We start from the raw sequence: 19,290 nt of genomic DNA on the forward strand, positions 1-19,290 counted from the left end.
TATCCATTTTGAGTTTATTTTTGTGAATGGTGTAAGAAAGTGGTCTAGTTTCATCCTTCTGCATGTTGCTGTCCAGTTCTCCCAGCACCGTTTGTTAAAGAGACTGTCTTTTTTCCATTGGATGTTCTTTCCTGCTTTGTCAAAGATTAGTTGGCCATACTTCTGTGGGTCCAGTTCTGGAGTCTCTATTCTATTCCATTGGTCTGTGTGTCTGTTTTTGTGCCAATACCATGCTGTCTTGATGATTACAGCTTTGTAGCAGAGGCTAAATTCTGGGATTGTGATGCCTCCCGCTTTGGTCTTCTTCTTCAATATGACTTGGCCTATTCGGGGTCTTTTGTGGTTCCATACAAATTTTAGGATTGCTTGTTCCAGCTTCGAGAAGAATGCTGGTGCAATTTTGATTGGGATTGCATTGAATGTGTAGATAGCTTTGGGTAGTATTGACATTTTAACAATATTTATTCTTCCAACCCATGAGCACGGAATGTTTTTCCATTTCTTTATATCTTCTTTAATTTCCTTACGATAGATAATCTTTAAAAAGTTCTATGGGGCGTCTGGGTCGCTCAGTTGGTTAAGCGTCCGACTTCGGCTCAGGTCCTGATCTCGCGGTTCGTGGGTTTGAGCCCCGCATTGGGCTCTGTGCTGACATCTCAGAGCCTGGAGCCTGCTTTGGATTCTGTGTTTCCCTCTCTCTCTCTGCCCCTCTGCTATTCACGCTCTGTCTCTGTCTCTCAAAACTGAACAAATGTTAAAAAATAATTTTAAAAAAGTTCTAAAAGAATCTGCATTGCATGATATCACTTTTGCCACAAATCACAGACACACACACACACACACACACACACACCAGAAAAAGAGTGTAAGAGTGGAAAAATATCGTGTCAATGGTTCTCTGATTGATGACTTATTTTCTTCTTTGCACGTTTCTATATATCCCAAATTCTTGTGTTATTTCTTTGATAAGAATGTATATTATTAAATATTTTAAAAATTATTTTAATATATCTGATCAAAAAGCTGACTGTCCTCTGAGCTGAGTTCTTCACATCAGCATCTACCCATTTTTCTTTCAGGACTTGTCAAACCTGTAGGTCAGGGATAGACAACATTCAATGGGATGATGAAGGTTCAGGGAGGTTCCTAACCACGATGATTTCCCTCTGGGGTCTTGGCAGGGCATTTGAAATTGATCAATTTGAATTAAGTAATGCCCTTTCTTTTATTCTTCAAATTTAGATACTTCTGGATGGGACAACAGTGCCTGAGCCCTTGTAGGAGCTCCATAAATGTTGGTTGATTCGATTTGAATTGAAGGCAGAGACACTATGAATGATTTTGTTCATTACATCAGTTTTTCTCCCCCAAAGAACACAGACATTGCTATATCACTTGTCTCACAGATTGGTTTTATTTCTGAAGTCACCACGGAACTGGAACATGGAGAATAAGAGGACATAGAGTGTCCAGTATAAAGGCAGGGCTTACCGAGGGGTGCCTGGGTGGCTCTGCCGGTTAAGCATCTGACTTTGGCTCAGGTCATGATCTCGTGGTTCCTGAGTTCGAGCCCCACATCGGGCTCTGTGCTGACAGCTGGGAGCCTGGAGCCTGCTTCAGATTCTGTGTCTCCCTCTATCTGCCCCTCCCCTGCGTGTACTCTGTTTCTCTCTCTCTCTCTCTCTCTCTCTCTCTCTCTCTCTCAACAATAAAACATTTAAAAAAAGTAAAAGACAATAAATAAAGACAGGGCTAAACATACAGTTTGAGCTTCGAACAACATGGGTCCACTTATATGTGGATTGTTTCTTATAAATACAACACAGGACTGCCAATGTATTTTCTCTTCCTTATGATTTTCTTAATAAGATTTTATTTTCTCTAGCTTACTTTATTGTAAGAAGACAGTGTATGCTGCAAGTCACAGAAAATATGTGTTAATCAACTGTTTATGCTATTTTTAAGGCTTTTGGTCAACAGTAGGCTGTATTTGTGGTTAAGTTTTTGGGGAGTCAAAAGTTATTTTGTACATGGGGGGTTGGTATCCAGAACCCCCACATTATTGAAAGGTCATCTGTATTTTTAGATCCACTCATACAGCAGCTATATTCTTGGTAGATGGACTTTTTACAGTTTTTTTTTTAAGTTTATTTATTTCTTTTGAGAGAGACAGAGATAGTGTGAGTAGGGGAGAGGCAGAGAGAGGGAGAGAGAGAATCCCAAGCAGGCTCTGTGCTATCGGCGTGGGGCTGGACATGGGGCTCGAACTCACGAACCATGAGATCATGATCTGAGCTGAAGCCAAGAGTCAGATGCTTAACTGACTGAGCCATCCAAGTGCTCCTAGACTCTTGACTGGTCGTTGGCCCAGGTAAGGCATTCATTCATTCATTTATTCATTCGCTTACTTATAATCTTGAGGCTTCCATGAGCCATGGAGGTCAGCCTTTGGTCCCCTGTCACTGTCAATAAAACACAGACAACCCAAAAGTAATTTCCCAGTGGCTCAAGTTCATTTGTCCTTCCTGGACACTGTGAAATGGACATAAACCTACGGGCCATGGGCCTTTTTCCTTTTCTCCTGTTCTCTCTTCCTGTGATTCTGTAGAATAGAACCCGAAGTCTCAGTAAGGCAACAGGTGATGGAAAGGGAAACAGAAGAGTGGACCAGAATTCTCCGTAGTTGTAGGAAGAAGGACAGCCACCTACTAGGTATTAAACATCATTGGAGGCACCTCCATCCCCTCTTAGGTAATTCTCACACCTACGACACAAGTCAGATAATATCATCCCCCGTTTGCAGATGAGGAAATGGAGGTTTATGTCCGACAGGCATACAAACTTGGATATGAACTTGGATAATTCAGCATTATGATGAACATCCTCCCCTCTCGGCTTGGGAAATTCATGGTTGGTGCCGGGTGTAATTATCGATCGTGGTTCCTTGCGCTCTCAAAGGTGTTTCAGTTCAGATGGTACATTTATCACCTATGAGAAGGCTGTTGGCTTCAAGCACCAAGAAGCCAAGACTCAGGAGGTTTGGACACTTAAGGGCTTTATAATCTGAGAGATCAGATGTGCAGGAGGATGGTTGTAGGGTTGAGTAACCCAGAAGCTCAAAGAGCCTCCTTCCGTCTTTTCCCTTGCCAACCTTTCCAGCCGGTTCTACCCATAGATTCTGCTGCTTCAGGCATCACTTTCTCAAACGCCAGTGGCTAAAGGCAGAAAACGGTCCACTTCTTCCCAGTGTCTCTTCAAAAGGACCAAGACGTCTTTTTCCGTAGCCTCTAGCAAGAGGGACCTGTACATGCCGTTCTCCGGGGATGGGAAAAGCCTAGTGTTTTCAGGACATTGCACATAAGGCCATGGCAGGTGAGGTTCCATGGTGGTGAGGGTAGGGCGGGTGAGCAGGAACATGTCCCAGAATGTAGGCATAACATGCCGGGAAGATAGTTTTCTCTTAGGGAGTCATGGGCAGGTTTTAAACTCGGAAGGGGTCTCGCTGTTGTTGCCGTGAGGAAATCCACTAGCCGGGAGTAAAGACTTCCAGGGCAGATATTTTTATCTTTCTGCAAGGACCTGGAAATCGCAGCGGGTGTGTGGTAAAGAGGTTACTCGGCCAGGAGCCAGGTGCCACAGCTCTGAAAACACTTAACCTTGAAGTTCTTTCTCGTTCCGGAAGACATACGTCTCTGTGCTCCCTCTGTGTCATTCCTGACACTTTGTGGGCAGGACCTGCTGACGTCCGATGGTGGCCGTTAGTGCCATTCTCAGCTCGCAGACCGGGCCCCCCAAAACCTCCCACACCACCTTTTGTGCTCTTTTCTTTCCCATCCATTTGCCAAATGAAGAAGACTCCGGGGGCGCAGGGAAGGGCAGAAGTTACCAAACGGAAGGAGCCCGGATCTCGGAATGACGGTGTGGACCGGAGCCCTCTGCGGACTTCCCTTGGATTTAGTCTTACAGAGAACCAGACTTTGATGGTGACATGCCATGTGGGACTTGAGAGACTTTTGTTTGTTACCGCGGCGGGTCGGCCCTAATACATGCCTCGCGGGTGTCTACGCACCCCGGAAGTACTGGGGACACGGACCAAACAGCTCCTTGACGAGGTCAAGGTGACGCGTATGGGGAGGGTCACGGCATCGAGGCGACAGAAAGGGGGGGCGTCTGCGGAGTGAGGACCGAAGTCCTATCTTGCCCGGCGAGGGCTCCGTGACATCACGTCTGTAAAGTACGGCACTTAGCACAGGGCCTGTTGCGTAGTATGGAGACTGCTGTAATAGTAAGTGCTGATGCGTGCCGATGTCATTACTGTAAGAAAGGACTGGAATGAGGGCTCCTGCCCTAGATTTCAGGAGGAGAGGGCATTTCAGGCTTGGGGGGGGGGGTGACACGAGCAAGAGTGTGGGACGATAAGACGAGCTTCTAGAGACAGTATGTGCTGGGTGTAGGGGTGGGGGTGAAGGGGATGGGAGAGGGAAGGGAGGGGGAGAGAAGATGAATAATGCCAGGTGCTAGAAGTGACAAGCTCCGTTTATAGCCTGATGACCACGTCTGCCCAGAGGGAGCGCGGATCATTCCAGCTGCCACTGGGCACGCTTCCCTGTAGCACACTGGCGCCTAATCATATCTTTCGTGCTATTTCCAAGAAGCTCAAAGGGCCTTCTGGAAGTTATCTGCTTGCTTGTCCCAACAGCCCTGCTGTTATCATTCCCATCTCGCAGATGGAAAAAACCAGGACACCGAGCGGCAAAGCTACTTACCTAAGGTCAGAGCGTGACTCAGTGACGCACACGTAATCAGATTCCAGATTTCTCGGTCCCCAGGCCCCTTCTGCGGCTCCTCGAGGCCAGCTTTGGGACGCCAAGCAGGCGACACCTCCTTTCCCTCGGAATAGCGCCACCGAACACCCCGATGCCTCCTGCAGCGTAGTCACTAGCGAGATCTGGGGCGTCAGCAGCATGAACTCTGGTTTATGCATTAGGACAAGAGGGGTTCTCGTTGACCTTCCATCCTTCTGTGCCTAGAATGGATTATAAACACGTTCAAGCAAACACAAAAGCGGGTAGAATTTTACAGTCAGTACCTGCACACCCAGCAGCTAGATTCTACAATTAATGCTTTGCCCTGTGATTAGCCGAACTACTGTTAAGCAGAAAGACGAAATTCTTTTCAATGATAGTCCAAGTAAGTGGTGCTATTGAAAATCTTAAATGTCTGTGACTGATAAGAAAGCAATTTTTAAAAAAAAAATTACTCAAGTCTTTCAGCTCCTCGCCCGTATTTGCTATCACAGTGAAATCACAAGCAGATTGCAAGAATCTCTTCACGTTGAGAATATATCCTGGCACGAGTCTTTAAAATAAAATATGGTATTTTGCTAGATTTTTCTATTAAAAAAAAAAAAAAAGAAGTTCCCCTCCCATAGCTTAAAAAATAAACACACACCCAAACATAGACTTGGGACAGGGAGTGTGGAATAAACAATTTAGGTCCCTCCTATGGGAAACGTGTAAGAGGTCAGGCTATAAGAAACTGCCTGGCGAGAGACTTGAAGGAGCCAAAGAGCTTTGATCTTATTTTAGAGATAAGGCCCAGAAAGGGCAAGCGACTTGCCTGAGGTCACACAGTGAAGGCCTCTCAGTGACAGTGTTAGACCAGTAACTTGGGACCTTGGAGGCAGAGCTGGTCTGAAAGGCCTCAGAAGGCCCCAACGTTTTTGTCAGTATCGCTTTGCCCCCCATTCACACCATCCCTCTCATTGTTTACCGCAGATAATTAGGGCTCCGATTCCAGATTTCTCAATCCCCAGGCCCCGTCTGCGGCTCCTCTAGGCTAGCTTTGGGTACCCAGAATGGGTACCCGCAAAATCACTTTTGGGGACTCTGGGGATTAGGGGGACAAGTTGGTTGGACCTGAACCGCCTTCCTGAGGCAGAGTCTCTGTTGCCCAGGGAATGTGCTTTTGACGAGGCCTTCTCTGCCTGGGTGGGGGCTCCTCCCCGGGGCCAGTTCCTGAGCTGCCCCAGGCTTGCATGGGCCCCTAGCTGTTTATCCGCAGGCAGTACCCGGATGGATGCACCACTTGATCAGAAAAATGAATGCAGGAATAAAACCTAGGTCACTGGCCTTCTCTCTGCCACTCTCCTGATTTCGCCGAGGGCGAAGAGGCTGTGGTCCCACTGGGATCCTTGCGCGTCCCTTCTGGGAGGCAGGAGTACCTTCCCGGTGGACCCCTGGTTGCCAGGACCCCTTCTGAGAAATCCAGCCTCCTGGCCGGACCCCAGGGGCGCTCTCAAACCCGCAAGCAGCCTCTAAGCTCCCACTGCAGGCAGGAAGCGGCAGAAACTCATATTCCCCGTGCTATCGGTCATCTTTGGCCTGTGCAACCGTGAGAGACCTTAATCTCTTGGGCGTCAGCGGGGATTCTGTCTCCAGCACTAAACTCATTTAAGGGAGAGGGGGTGCGTATTAATAATGAAGATAACCAAACAGCCCGGGCCGCGCCATTCCCTGACCTGCCCCCAGGCGGGCCCTAATGACCCGTTTGTGAAGTGCGCGCAGAGCCCCAGATGAAAGGCGCCCAGGTGAGTACAGCCCAGCCCACTGATGTCAGGACACCTGCTGAGGCCGCTCCAGGGGTCCAGCTGGTCCTGCTCCCGCTGGCTCTGGGGACCTAGCTCCCGGCAGGCAGGCTTGCAGTGGTGCAGTGGAGAGGGAGCCACACAGACGGGGACACACATAGAGTGACTCACCAGGCTGAGAGAGAAACCAAAAAGGAGGCAGAGAACGGAGAGATGGGGAGGGAGGATCAGACGGGGAGAGGCAGAGAGGGGAGCGTGGGCAGAAAGGGCTGGGAGTGACCAGACGGCTACGGGAGAGGGAAAGAGACAGGGAAACACACACACACACACACACACACACGCACACACACACACGCACACGCACGCAAGCACGCGGCGGGGGCGGGGCCCAGGCAAGAGAAAGCTACAGGCAGAGGCTGCAGGGGCGACTGGCTTGAGTGCGCGCGCGGTCTGGGGACGGGGTTGGCGGAGGGGGGGTGGGGCGGTGGGGGAGGGGGCCGGAGCCCCGCCCCGCCCCCTCCTCGCGCCCCCTCCCCGCGTCTTATCAGCGGCTCGCGGGCGGGCGGCCTTGGGCGCGAGGCGGCGGCGGCGGCGGCGGCGGGGCCTTATTGCAGGTGCGCTGGCGCCGCCGAGTCTGCGGAGGCCGCTGCGTGGCCGGCCGGGCGGGTGGCGGCGGCAGGCACGGCGCAAGCGGGGGCGCGGGGGCGCGGCCTCGTCTTCGCACGCAGGGCGCTGAGCATCCCGGCCTGGCGCCCTTCCGCCGCCGGCCAGCCCGGAGCCGGCTCCAGCCACCTGCCCGCCAGAGCTGGAGGCTTGGGCACCTGCCCCCCGCCCGCCTCCGCCCCAGGACCCGCCCGGGGCTTGCGATCCTCCCCCAGGGGCTCTGCTGGGGGCTTGCGTCTTCACCAAGCCGCTGCTCGTGAACATCTGTGGTTCCGGGTCAATTTAAACGGTAACATTTTGCAGAAACGTATTGTACACACGACACGTATGTCGAACATTCTTGCTATTTGCACTGGTGCCGTGGACGGAGCCCTGAGGAGTCAGAGGCCTCCCGGAGCTTGCCGCTCTGCTTTGCCACGTACAAGCTGTGGCCTTGGGGGGAGCGGCTTCCCCTCTCTCTGCCTCGGGCTCCTCTTCTGGGAAATGGGAGGATGGAGGTGCCTTCACACAGGGCTGCCCGAAGGGTGAAAGGAGCTCGAAGGTGTGATGCTTCAACGGTGCAGGCACAGAGAAGTTGCTGTTAAGCCCCTGGGAGTCGTCACTGTCTTCTTCCCAGGCTTGCGGTTTGGGAGTCAGGCTGGTCGGGTGGCGCTATACGGTCGCATCTTTAAGAGCCCCGTGTATGTGTGTGAGACCTTGGGCCAAGTCACCCCAGTTTGCCTAGGCTGGAGGCCTCTGGAACACAGCAACGTTAATATCAGTGGCTCCCCAGGCGTTATTAGAAATATTACAGAGGTACCACAGTAGGAGAGCCTCCTGCTGACCCATTCTAGGTTCCGGTACAGTGTTCACACCCTCCCAGGCTGCCCACAGCCCGTCCCCGAACACCGCAGAGGGACTAGAGCCTTCCCAAGAGTACCCTGTGGTGTAGTCTGAATGCTATCCTCCTGCGCCCTGGCCCCTGGATCCTTCCCCAGCATCCCCAGACAAATCTCTTGACTGTCTGATTGCATCTGAGTGTCTCCTTCCCAGAAGACCTAAACTGAGTCTAAGTGAAGTAATTTGTAAAAGATTCGCATACAAAGCCCACCAATAGGCATTAGGAGCTATTACTATTTTGGCTATTATTACTGTGCATTCCCGCTGTCAGCACCCTGAGCAACGGGGCCGTTTCGTCCGTTCTGTCCCATGCTGTCTCTATTCTGCAAGCACATGGAGACCCTCCTAGGTGCCAGGCTTCAAAATTCATGCTGAGTCTACAGACCTCTGCACAGAGCTGGGACCTGGCGGGGGGAGACAGCAGAAACAGACATTTCAGCACAGCATGGGTGGAGAAAGCCGACTGTTGATGACAGCACAAAGGGAAGAAGCGTGCTTAACTTTTCCTGCGGGGTGGGGGCAGGAGGGAGGAGCAATCAAGGAAGTCCCCTTGGAGGAGGTGGCCTCTGTGTTAAGTCATAAAGGATGAATGGAGTTATTCAGGTAGCCCAGACAGAGGGCTCTGTTTTACTCCTATGAGTTTGGCAGATAAAACACAAACCTACAGCAGGGCCCGGAGGGTTTTTTTTTTTTTTTTTTCCTGTCGGGGAGTAGGGGAGAATCTTCCCGCAAACGGTGACTTTGATTTATTTCTGTAGAATCAGGAGGCGGGCAGAGTTTCCTAGTGGCCCTGGAGTCGCCGGTTTGAGATCTCTGGGAAGTATACTGGAAGAGAGGGTGATCGGTCATCCCATAAACAGGATCTCAGATGGCCAACTGGCGTGCCAGCTCTTTATTCCTTAAGTCTTGATGAGGCCTCCAGCCACCCAGTCTGCCTTAAGTTGGAGCTCTGAACAGTTCAGAATTTAGTGCTGGACTTTGCCACTCCCCTTAAAGTCTGTCCCTCCTGAGACAGCCCTGTGCAATGGCCATGACAATTTACAGTTCAAACAGGGAGCCCCAGAGGGGCCAGAGGCTGCAAACATCTAGGTCTGACCTCTTCCCTTCGGCTCTCTCTGTCTCCCGGAAGGCGGAAGGACGCAGAACCTTCTAGAACCCGAGGCTTGGCTCCCAATTCCTCCCTCACTAAAATGATGGCTCTCTTTCCTTAATCCTTTCTTGGGGCTGTGCCATCTTTTCCAGTTTTCATCATCATTAGGATTGGGGCGTGCTGACCCACACGCCGAAATGAAGCAAATCAAATAAAATATAAAGAGGCCTGTCGAAGTCCTTTCAAGACCGCCAAGGGGAAGTTACCCCAAATTAAGGCAGCGCCTGTGAGCACGGCAGTCAGAGAGAAAACCTTTTAGCTGAAACCAAGAACATTCCCGGGCGAGGTATTTCATTATTATAATGGTCTCTCTTGGATGAACAATTTAGGAGAAAGGTTAGCGGCTGAATACAGTTCTTACCAGAAGAATGCTGGAAGGGCTGTACAGGAACCTGTGCATTCTTCAGTTCGAGGCAGGGAATTTGATTCAATTCATGGAGCTTTTAGATTTATTTCCCTGGGTTTGAGGCCTGTGCATTATAGGTGATCTTTGTTTTCAAACTTCCAAAGGAAGGCTTGGCTGTCATACTCCGATGGAAGTCTGATTACGTCCAGCCACCCATTAGTTAATTGCTCCCAGGCGAGGTGAGAAGCTAGGCGCGTGATGATCCCAGGGTACCTACTAGTCGTGGGACTCAGAGAGTGGGATGGGGCAGACACAAGTCTCCAGGCCCATCTGAGTTCAGAGTCCTGACTGCGTGTCCCCGTGAGAGAGGAGTCCTATCGGACGGAAGCTGTCGTGGCTGTGTGGCTCTCCGGTGACATAAACAGTGACAGCTCTTGATAACACTCGACTAACATGGCGTGAAGGAGCCTGAATTCATGTATGCATGCAAGGACTGTTTACTGAGGACCTACTATGTGCTCCTGAGCGTATGGCTGCAGGCAAGACACGGTTGATGCTCTCGTGGGGTTGACATTTACCGGGCAGATGGCCAGCACAGAAATCGCGTAGGATAGGGTATGTGTTCATTTCCCGAGGGCTTCGAACAACAGAAATGTATTCTCTCGCAATTCTGGAGGCCAAAGTCCTTACTCAGGGTAGGGCCCTCCTCTGTCGGAAGCCTGGACTTTTCCTGGACTCTTTCCTTAACTCTTCCAGCTTTGGGAGGGGGTACATCCTCCTTGGCTGCGTCACCTCAAGTCCCGCCTCTCCTTTCCCATGGCGTTCTTCCTGTGTGTCTCTTCTCACCGTCTCATGAGGACATCGGTCATATTGGATCCGGGCCCTCCTTAGGACCTCATCTTGACTTGATGACATCTGCAAAGACCCTGTTTCCAAATCAGGTCACATTCACCGGCAATCTGGGCTTACGACCTCAACGTGTTTGTTTTAGGGGACGTAATTCAACCCCTAGAAGGGCATAATGGAGGCACCGCTCAAGCCTTGGAGGGGAGGCGGTGGTGCATCGGGGGGGTTATAAAGCTTCTCGGAAAAGCAGAAGGCTGGAGAATGTGGAAGACACGACGTCTGTCTTTGGGGAATGGGCAAATGTAGTTGGCGGGGGTTTGGACCGAGTCATAAACGCAATTCAAAAACCAGGAGAACACCTAGTGATTAGCTCCCAGGTCTTGAAACCTGTGCTGGCATCCTCACAAGTCAAGTGCATCTTTATCAAACCCCGCCCCCCCCCCCAAATTAACTGGATACACTTTTCTTTATTCCTAAGAGCTTGCTTGGTGCCCGGTCTATGCCTGGCATTATACCCAGGCTGCAGGTAAAGAAAAGGAAATCAAACTAAGGTAGAAAACAATACAATTAAATTGACGGTACTCTTCAAGTGTCCTCCACTTGAATGATGACGGAAGGCAGTCAGATAATCCTAAGAGGTGGTCCACCAAGGGGACAATGGTCAGGCTTTAGGATACAGAGAAATGGGTCCAGTTCTAGCTTTGTTGCTTCCGAGCTTATGTGAACTTGGCCGGGCGAGGCGACCAGTCGGTGCCTTAGTTTCTTATCAGCAAAATGAGATGCTAATCCCCGTCTTTCCAGCTGGCGGTCCAGAACAGGTGAGTTAGTTAGTGTTGGCAAAAGTTCAGGTGCTTTGTTGGGCCCGTAGGAAGTGCCCAATAGATGGTGATGATGATTTAGCCAGGCAGCTAAGGAGGTAAAATGTCCACATATAAGAAATGAAATCCTAAAACGCTTGACCCCAATGTCAAGGTGGGGATAGAAGCCATATTACAGAGAATAGTTAACCGCCCGCTAAACTGTATGAATAATAACTGGTGTAAGAGACTGGGCTTGTGAGGGGAGATTTATGGGTGAAAAGGGGGCAAAATGGGGGGCATCCCTTGCAGAGACGATGGGGTAAATGGAGTCATGGGGTGGGCAAGTTTGGAGTGTGTTTTTATCTTTTTAATTATTTATTTATTTAATTGTATTTATTTTTTGAGAAAGAAAGAGAGACACAGAGTGCAAACAGGAAAGAGGCAGAGAGAGAGGGGAGACACAGAATCCGAAGCAGGCTCCGGGCTCTGAGCCGTCGGCACAGAGCCTGACGCGGGGCCGGAACCCATGAGCTGTAAGATCATGACCTGAGCCGATGTCGGGTGCTTCCCCGACTGAGCCACCCAGGGGCCCCTTGAGTGTGTTTTTAAAATAATGAGTAGACATAAGCGGATCTTGAGAAACTTAACCGGAGACCATGGGGGAAGGAGAGGGGGAAAATAGTCATAAGGAGAGGGAGAGAGGCAAATCATAAGAGACTCTTAAATACAGAGAACTAACTGAGGGTTGATGGGGGGACGCGGGGGAAGGGGAAAATGGGTGACGGGCATCGAGGAGGGCGCTTGTTGGGATGAGCGCTGGGTATTGTATGTAAGCAATCTACTCCCGAAGCCAAGAGCACGCTGTATACTCTGTATGTTAGCTAACTTGACAATAAATTATATTAAAAAAATAAAAAATAAATAACATAAAATAAAAATGAAAAATAAACTAAAGTAAAATAATGAGTAGGGCAGGTTGACCGGAAGCAGCTGGCTTACTTGAAAAATGCAAGCCGGGCTCATTTATTGGAAAAGGAGTTTGGGGCCTGAAGTGCTTTTAAACTACACTCACGAACCCTTTGACACTTCTATCAAGGGGTAGGTGTTCAGGCGCCTGGGTGGCTCGGTGCGTTAAGCGTCCGCGTCCGACTTTGGCTCAGGTCATGATCTCACGGTTCGTGAGTTCGAGCCCAGCATTGGGCTCTGTGCTGACCGTGCGGAGCCTGCTTGGATCCTCTGTCCCCCTCTCCCTGCCCGTCCCCTGCGTGCTCTCTCTCTCTCTCTCAAAAATAAAAACATTAAGAAAGAGAGAAGTAGGTTTTCATTCCCCTGTGTTGAAAATGGGCGATCCTGGTGATCGGTCACAGAAATGATGCTGTATGGGTTCTGAGGCTAGGTCATAAAGAGAGATACAGCATCCGCCTGACCTTGTCCTTCGGGACATTCACCTTTGGAGCTCTGGATGTGTTCTGAAGCTGCCGTGTTGGAGGGAACACGTGGAGAGATCTCAAAGAACAGGGAGGGATGCTTTACATTTTCCCAGTCCCGGTGCCCTATGTATAAGGGAAGAAGCCTTCAAGATGACTCCAGCCCCAGCCTCTTTCTGCCTCCAGTGACGTGGGAGGGTCTACGCACAAACTGCCCTGCAGAGCCCAGGTGTCCCCTAGAGAGAGAGGAATAATACATGAGACTTGTTTTGTTTCATTCAGTTGGAGGTGATTTGCTGTACAGCAATGGATAACCAGAGCAGGTCGGGGCTAGGAAAGTCTGCTGAAGAGGCGTGGATGTAAAAGCGCGGCCAGTGGGAGCCATGGAAGGTGTTTGAGCTATAACATGATCAAAGGAGTGCTTTAGGAAGATTAATCGGAAGGCCTCCGCCACGTACCGGCGGAGTAAGGAGAAATGGACAGGAGACACCTGTTAAAGAGGTGAAGGTGGAATCCTTTGTCTGTTTTCTCCTGCTTGCATGGCCTATAATCTGCCCCCGGGAGATGGTGACTTGGCCCCGGGCAGCGGAGCCCCGCTTACAACAGAGAAGGGAGGGTTCGCCTTGCCCAAGAACAGACGTCGAGGAGAACACCGAGATGGCGGGGTTCGAGGAGACACTGCGGGAGGTCCCCAGGCCTATCTGTTCCTCTCTCCAGCCTCTCTGGCTCTGGGGGCGTGGGCGTTAGTGTCCCGAGTGAGCTTAGGGTCTGAAGGTAAGCCTGGGGGAAGTCGTAAGTGTGTAATTTACCGCGTGAATCACCTGGTAGAGCATTAACATAAAATTTATAGCCCCGGGTGGCAATTAGTGTAATTAAACAGCCTGAGATGCTTTGGAGTTGGAGGCACCTCTGTTCACTTTTGAGAGAGCAAATAGGCAACCTGGCAGATAAGCTGGGGGGGTGGGGGAGACCCGGAGGGGTCAAAGGCCTTGGCAGGTAATTCACCGGTAATTTGCAGAACAGTCACAGGATGTCTGTGGGCCCTTTTCAGAAATGTAGATTTCCTGCTGGGGGCAGGGTGAGCTCTGAGGTCTTGGACCGTCCTCTCAAAAGCTTCAGCGATTGGTAGAAATCAATCGCAGGCATTGGCTAGCCCAGGGTGCAATACTTTTTTTGCAGTGCTCACCTGGGGACAGGTCTTCCAAATGCAGATGCAGAGGCCCTGCCCCAGATCTGCTGCATAAGAGCAGCTGAGAGGTGGGCCTGGGGGCTGGGTTTTAGTGGGCACGCAAGTTGTAATTACCCCCTGTGAAGTATGAGAGATCCTCCTTTTCCTGGAGGAAAGTTCAACTTGGTTTTCTTCTTTTTTTTCTTTAATTTTTTTTTTAATGTTTATTTTTGACAGAGAGAGAGAGGGAGGGAGACAGAGCATGAGCAGGGGAGGGGCAGAGAGAGAGGGAGACACAGAATCCAAAGCAGGCTCCAAGCTCTGAGCTGTCAGCCCAGAGCCCGATGCGGGGCTCGAACTCACGGACCGCGAGATCGTGACCTGAGCTGAAGTCGGACGCTCAACTGACTGAGCCACCCAGGCGCCCCTCGTCTTGGTTTTCTCTCCGACTTTGCACATGAAGAGTTGTTGCGTTTTTTTTTTTTTTAAAGTAATTACAATAGTAACACATGTTTACTGTAACCATTTAGGAAAATCTGGTCTGCTTTTAATAAGCAATTAAAAAGGGAAGATTCACAGAATGATTCGTGTGCCAGTGCTCACCAGGGCGGTTTCTCCTTCCCAGTGCGCATCTCTGAATAGAACAGCCAGGTTCGCTAAACGGAGAGAGAGGGAAAAACACCCCCAGCGTTGACGAAGCAGCCTTGCACAGGGCGGCTACCATTCGTGAGAATTCAGCCTGAAGCCTTTTCAAAGCTCCCAGGACGTGCGGGGCTGGGGCAGCCAGGGTGAACGGGTGGAAAGAGCCTGCCCAGAATGTTTTGCGTTCTAGCCAGAAGCTCAGCACATCAGCCAACTCAACAACGATTTAGGCAATTGCCTGGACACCGGTGATGCAGCAGTTAACAGCCCTTGTGATTCCGGTCCCTTCCGGAGTCCGGTGGGGGCCAGATGACAGTGGGCCCGTGGAAGGATGCAAAACCAAATGCATTCGCCTTTCCAGGAAAATCTTACCCTTAAGACGGGTCTTGTTTTGGGGGCGCCTGGATGGCTCCGTCGGTTAAATGTCCCAACTCTTGATGTTGGCTCAGGTCATGATCTCGCAGTGCGTGAAATCGAGTCCCGCAGTGGGCCCTGCGCTGAGTGTGGGTTCTCTCTCTCTCTCTCTCTCTCTCCCCCTCCCTCTGCCCTGCTCGCACTCTGTCCCTAAAAAAAAAAAAAAAAAAAAAAAAAGGTCTTCTTTTGACCTTGGACAGAAGACAACTCCGGAAATGCTGGTACACATATCTGAGGATCTCACACGCTTGGTACAGCAGAGATCTACAAACTGTGGCCGATGGGCTCAACTGGGACGGCCACCTATTTGAACTGGCACGCGGCCATGCTCGCTCCTTCCTTTCTTTACCTGTTGCCTCTGGCTGCTTTTGCGCTCTAGCAGGTAGTGGAGTTGTGGCAACAGAATCGGAAATACTTAGTCTCTGGTCCTTTGCAGACAGCCTGTCAACTCTGTGGTAGAGAGCCGCAAGGGAGTCCAGATAGGGAGGTCTCCTGGGTATCCACGTGGCTGGGGGATAGCCGCAAACCTTAGTTCCTGCCGGCCCTCTGGGATTCAGGGAGAGGAGAGACCTCCGTCTGCCCGGGCACTCTGGGATCTTGCTTCCGGGGTGGCGTTTCCCGGGCTTGTCGAGGTCCGATGACGGCTCCATCAAAGGTCACACCCCTTCTCTGCCCTGTGCCCTTCCGTTCAGGCCCCCCAGGTGATGTCTGGGAATTCTGCCTTCATCCACCAACAAGCCCTGGATGCGGATTTAAACCCTGCTTGGCTCTTTAGCGGATCTGCAGATAACTCTTGAAGGACAGGGGCCTGTGGAGCCAGGGTCGATAGAGATCAGACAGAAGTCGTTTGGGAGGCCGAAGGCAGGGCCGTAACCATGTTGACAAGACTCCCATGTCGGTGACTGGCCGGATTCTTCCTTCTCCCTTCTCGCCAGGGTTACTCCCTGTCAGGGGTTGTGATTACAGGTAGTGGGGAGGCCGAAAGGCCCTGAATCCCCAGATACACTGGATGGATTCACGCTCCAAGGTGGCTTTGCTATTATCCTACAGTCATTCTCTGGCCAGACTAGAATCTCCAGTCCTTGGTGCGCTGTGCCTTCTGGGAGGCCGATGACGCTTTGTGAAGGCCGCCAGCTCCCGTGGGGACGAGTGAATGACCCCAGAGCTGAGCTTCCGACAGCTTCCCAAGCTCACGACTCAAAGGGTTCTGACCGAGGACGTGGAGAGGGGAAGGTAGCCTGGCAGACCACGGGCACAGGTTTAAATCCCACCTCTGCCCTTGGAACCCAGCTACCCTGGGGCCAGGAGAACGCCATTCCTCTTCAGACCTCAGTTTTCCCATATGTAAAACAACCTAATAGAACGGTTGAGGGGACTGCGTTAAATGCCATCGGCTGCCAGTCCCATTGTCGGTACCCAGTAAAGGTGTCCTTCCTTTTGTGCACTCCTCCTCTGTTCTGAAACCTTACATGGCTCCCTGCTGCCCACCCGATCAAAGCTGGGGGAGAGACGCAGCCCGTGAAGAATGGGCAGGGAAGACAGTGGGTGCACAGACCTGTGCATATTCACGGGTGTGGGGTGTTTGAGAATCAGCTAGAAGGCATGTGGCCCGCGAGGGGAAGGGGTAGGAGTTCTGGCCGGGCCAAGTCAGCAGGGGCGTCCAAAGGAGTTTGGATCTGATGAAGAAAAGAAAAAACTTGGGGCGCCGGGGTGGCTCAGTCGGTTGAGTGTCCCACTTCGGCTCAGGTCACGATCTCGTGGTTCGCGAGTTCGAGCCCCGCGTCGGGCCCGCTGCTACCAGCGCAGAGCTCACTTTGGATTCACTGCCCCCCCCCGCCCCTCCCCTGCTCACGCTCTCTCTCAAAAATGAATGAATGTTTATTTAAAAGAAAAGAAAAAGGAAAAGAAAACTCAAATGCAGAGGCTTTCAGCAGAGGAGTGATTCGGTCTTGCACCGGGTTAAGATGATGCCTCTGGCTGTTGCAAGGGGAATCCTGGCACATGCTTCTGGAAAGCACCCGGTGGGTGCCTTTGTCCGTGCGACCTTCCTCCGTGCCTGAGTTTTCAGAGAGTTGAGGTCTGAAAGGGCTGGGAAGCGAGAGAGAAAAGCCTGTTCGTATTGAGAGCCCCCAAGGCCAAGTGGAGAGGCCTGGATCCCTGCCTGGGCTGCATGAAAGCCCTGTTATTTTCCAGAAAAGAAAGGCGGCGGGCACAGGTGCCCTGGTCTTGCCTTCGTCCCTCTGGCTGCTTCCTGCCATCAGGGCTGCTTCACCCCAAGGAAGTGAAGCCCGCAGTGTAGGCGGCGGCTAGAAAGGTACTGCGCCCTCTGCTTGCTCTGGAGGTGGCCAGACTTCACCTTGAACTGTGGCCCTGCCGCTTCCCAGCTGGGAAGCTTCTCCGAGCCACCGAGTCTTGATTTTCTCATCCTCAGAATGGGAATAACAACAGTGCTGACTTTACAGCATGGGTTTGAGCCCTGAGAGAGGGACGGCATATACCACAGTCCCTCGATAACGGGCACACGCTGCTATCATTAGCTGCGAGATGAGTGGCTCCTATTTTTTAAATTTTTTTGAGGAATTTGAAAAATAAAGTAGAAAGAGGATGATAGTTCTGGGTAATTCCAACACCTAGAATTCAATGAAGTTGTTTTTTTTTTTTAATTTTTTTAAAATTTTTAAAAAAATTAAATTAAAAATTTTAATTTTTTTAATTTTTAAATTTTTTAAATTTTTTAAATTTTTTAAAATTTAAAGAAAAATTATTTTATTTTTTGAGAGAGAGAGAGAGCACGAGCGGGGTAGGAGCAGAGAGAGAGAGGGAGAGAGAATCCCAGGGAGGCTCCACACCGTCAGCACAGAGTCGGGCGTGAGGCTCAAACTCACGAACCGCGAGATCACGACCTGAGCCGGGATCGAGAGTCGGATGCTTCACTGACGGAGCCACCCAGACGCCCACCCCACCCCCAACACCAAAGAAGTTTTAATATCTCTAAATCTAAGTTTAAAATCTATACATCTAAATCTCTATCCATTTAGGATATTTATATCCTAAATAATTGTGGGTAAACTCTCAGGACCTTTGAAAATCTGGGCAGTGACAGAACCTCAGACTTGACACTCCGGTAAGACTGAACTTGAATTCCTGGATCCCCAGCCTCCTCGCTGTGTGACTTTGGGCCTTTCACAGCACTCCGAGCCTGTCTCTTCCTCTTGAAGACGGCACTGCTTTTTTTCCGCACAGTGACAATGGCTTTCAAGAAGGAATGTCACTGAAAATGAGCTTTAAGTAGTCGTAGCGTTCAGTGCACCTTATTCTAATTCTTTGAGAAGCGGTCATTCACGCGTCGCAGGTGAGATGGCCGGGGGACACGCTGTGTGTTTTAAACACGAGGTCCCCGCAGGCTGAGGGTCCGGCGTGAGCCCCACCTGACAACCCTGTGGGTTTCAGGCCCGTGCGCCCTTCCCGGTGGTCTCTCTTTGACACCTAATCCTCCTTAAGAACCGGGCTATCTTTCCAGAAAAGGGAAAGGCCCTTGTTGTGAGTCACCAAGCTGCCCCGGGATGTTGGCATTGTCCCCCCGGAGCCAGCGGACCTGGGAGAGGAACCCCTCCCGAGCACCCCGCCCGAGAGGATGTATCAGCCTGGGTGCCCAGGCCTGCCCCGGCGGAGGCGGGAGGGGGAGGATGTGGGGGGCAGGGGGGGGCTCCTCTCTGCAGTCCATCCCCTGGGGCCATTGGCAGGCCAGCTCATTTTGGGGGAAGCCCTTCCTTCCGGTCTCCCCGTGCCGTGTTCACACCTCTTACCCCAACAACCAAGGTAGGTTTTGAAAATGAGGTTGTGTCGCTCAGCTTTCAACCTTCCAGTGGCTTCTGTGGATCCTGGAATAAAACTCAGGCGCCCCGCATGGCTCTCACAGCACCAGGGCCCGGGGTGCGGGACTCCGGAAGCTTCGACCGCCCCGCCTTCCGCATATTCTTTGCACCTTTGTCTGGTTCTCAAGGGGTGGAGGGAGGAAATTGAAGGGACGGTGATTTTGTCCCCCAGAGGACAATTTGGCGATATCCAGTCGTCACAATTTTCGGGGGGGGGGGGTGCTACTTACTGAGGTTTCGTGAATAAAGGCCAGGGCGGCCTCTGTGACAGTCAACGGGTCCAAAGTGTCAATAATGTCAAGGTTGAGAAACTGGTGTAGGCTTTCACCTCCTCCAGAAGCCTTCCTGAATCCCTGGACCTGAGCAGACATGCCCCTTGGGGGGCACGACATCCTGATCTTGTCCGTCGAAGCCTCCATCACCCCGTGTGGTCTCTGGACTCCACGTGAAGAACCCGCGTGTCAACCTACGTCTTTGTCGTTCTTCCCCTCTAG

The sequence above is a fragment of the Lynx canadensis genome, chromosome D3, assembly GCF_007474595.2.
Source record: "Lynx canadensis isolate LIC74 chromosome D3, mLynCan4.pri.v2, whole genome shotgun sequence".
NCBI lineage: Eukaryota > Metazoa > Chordata > Mammalia > Carnivora > Felidae > Lynx > Lynx canadensis.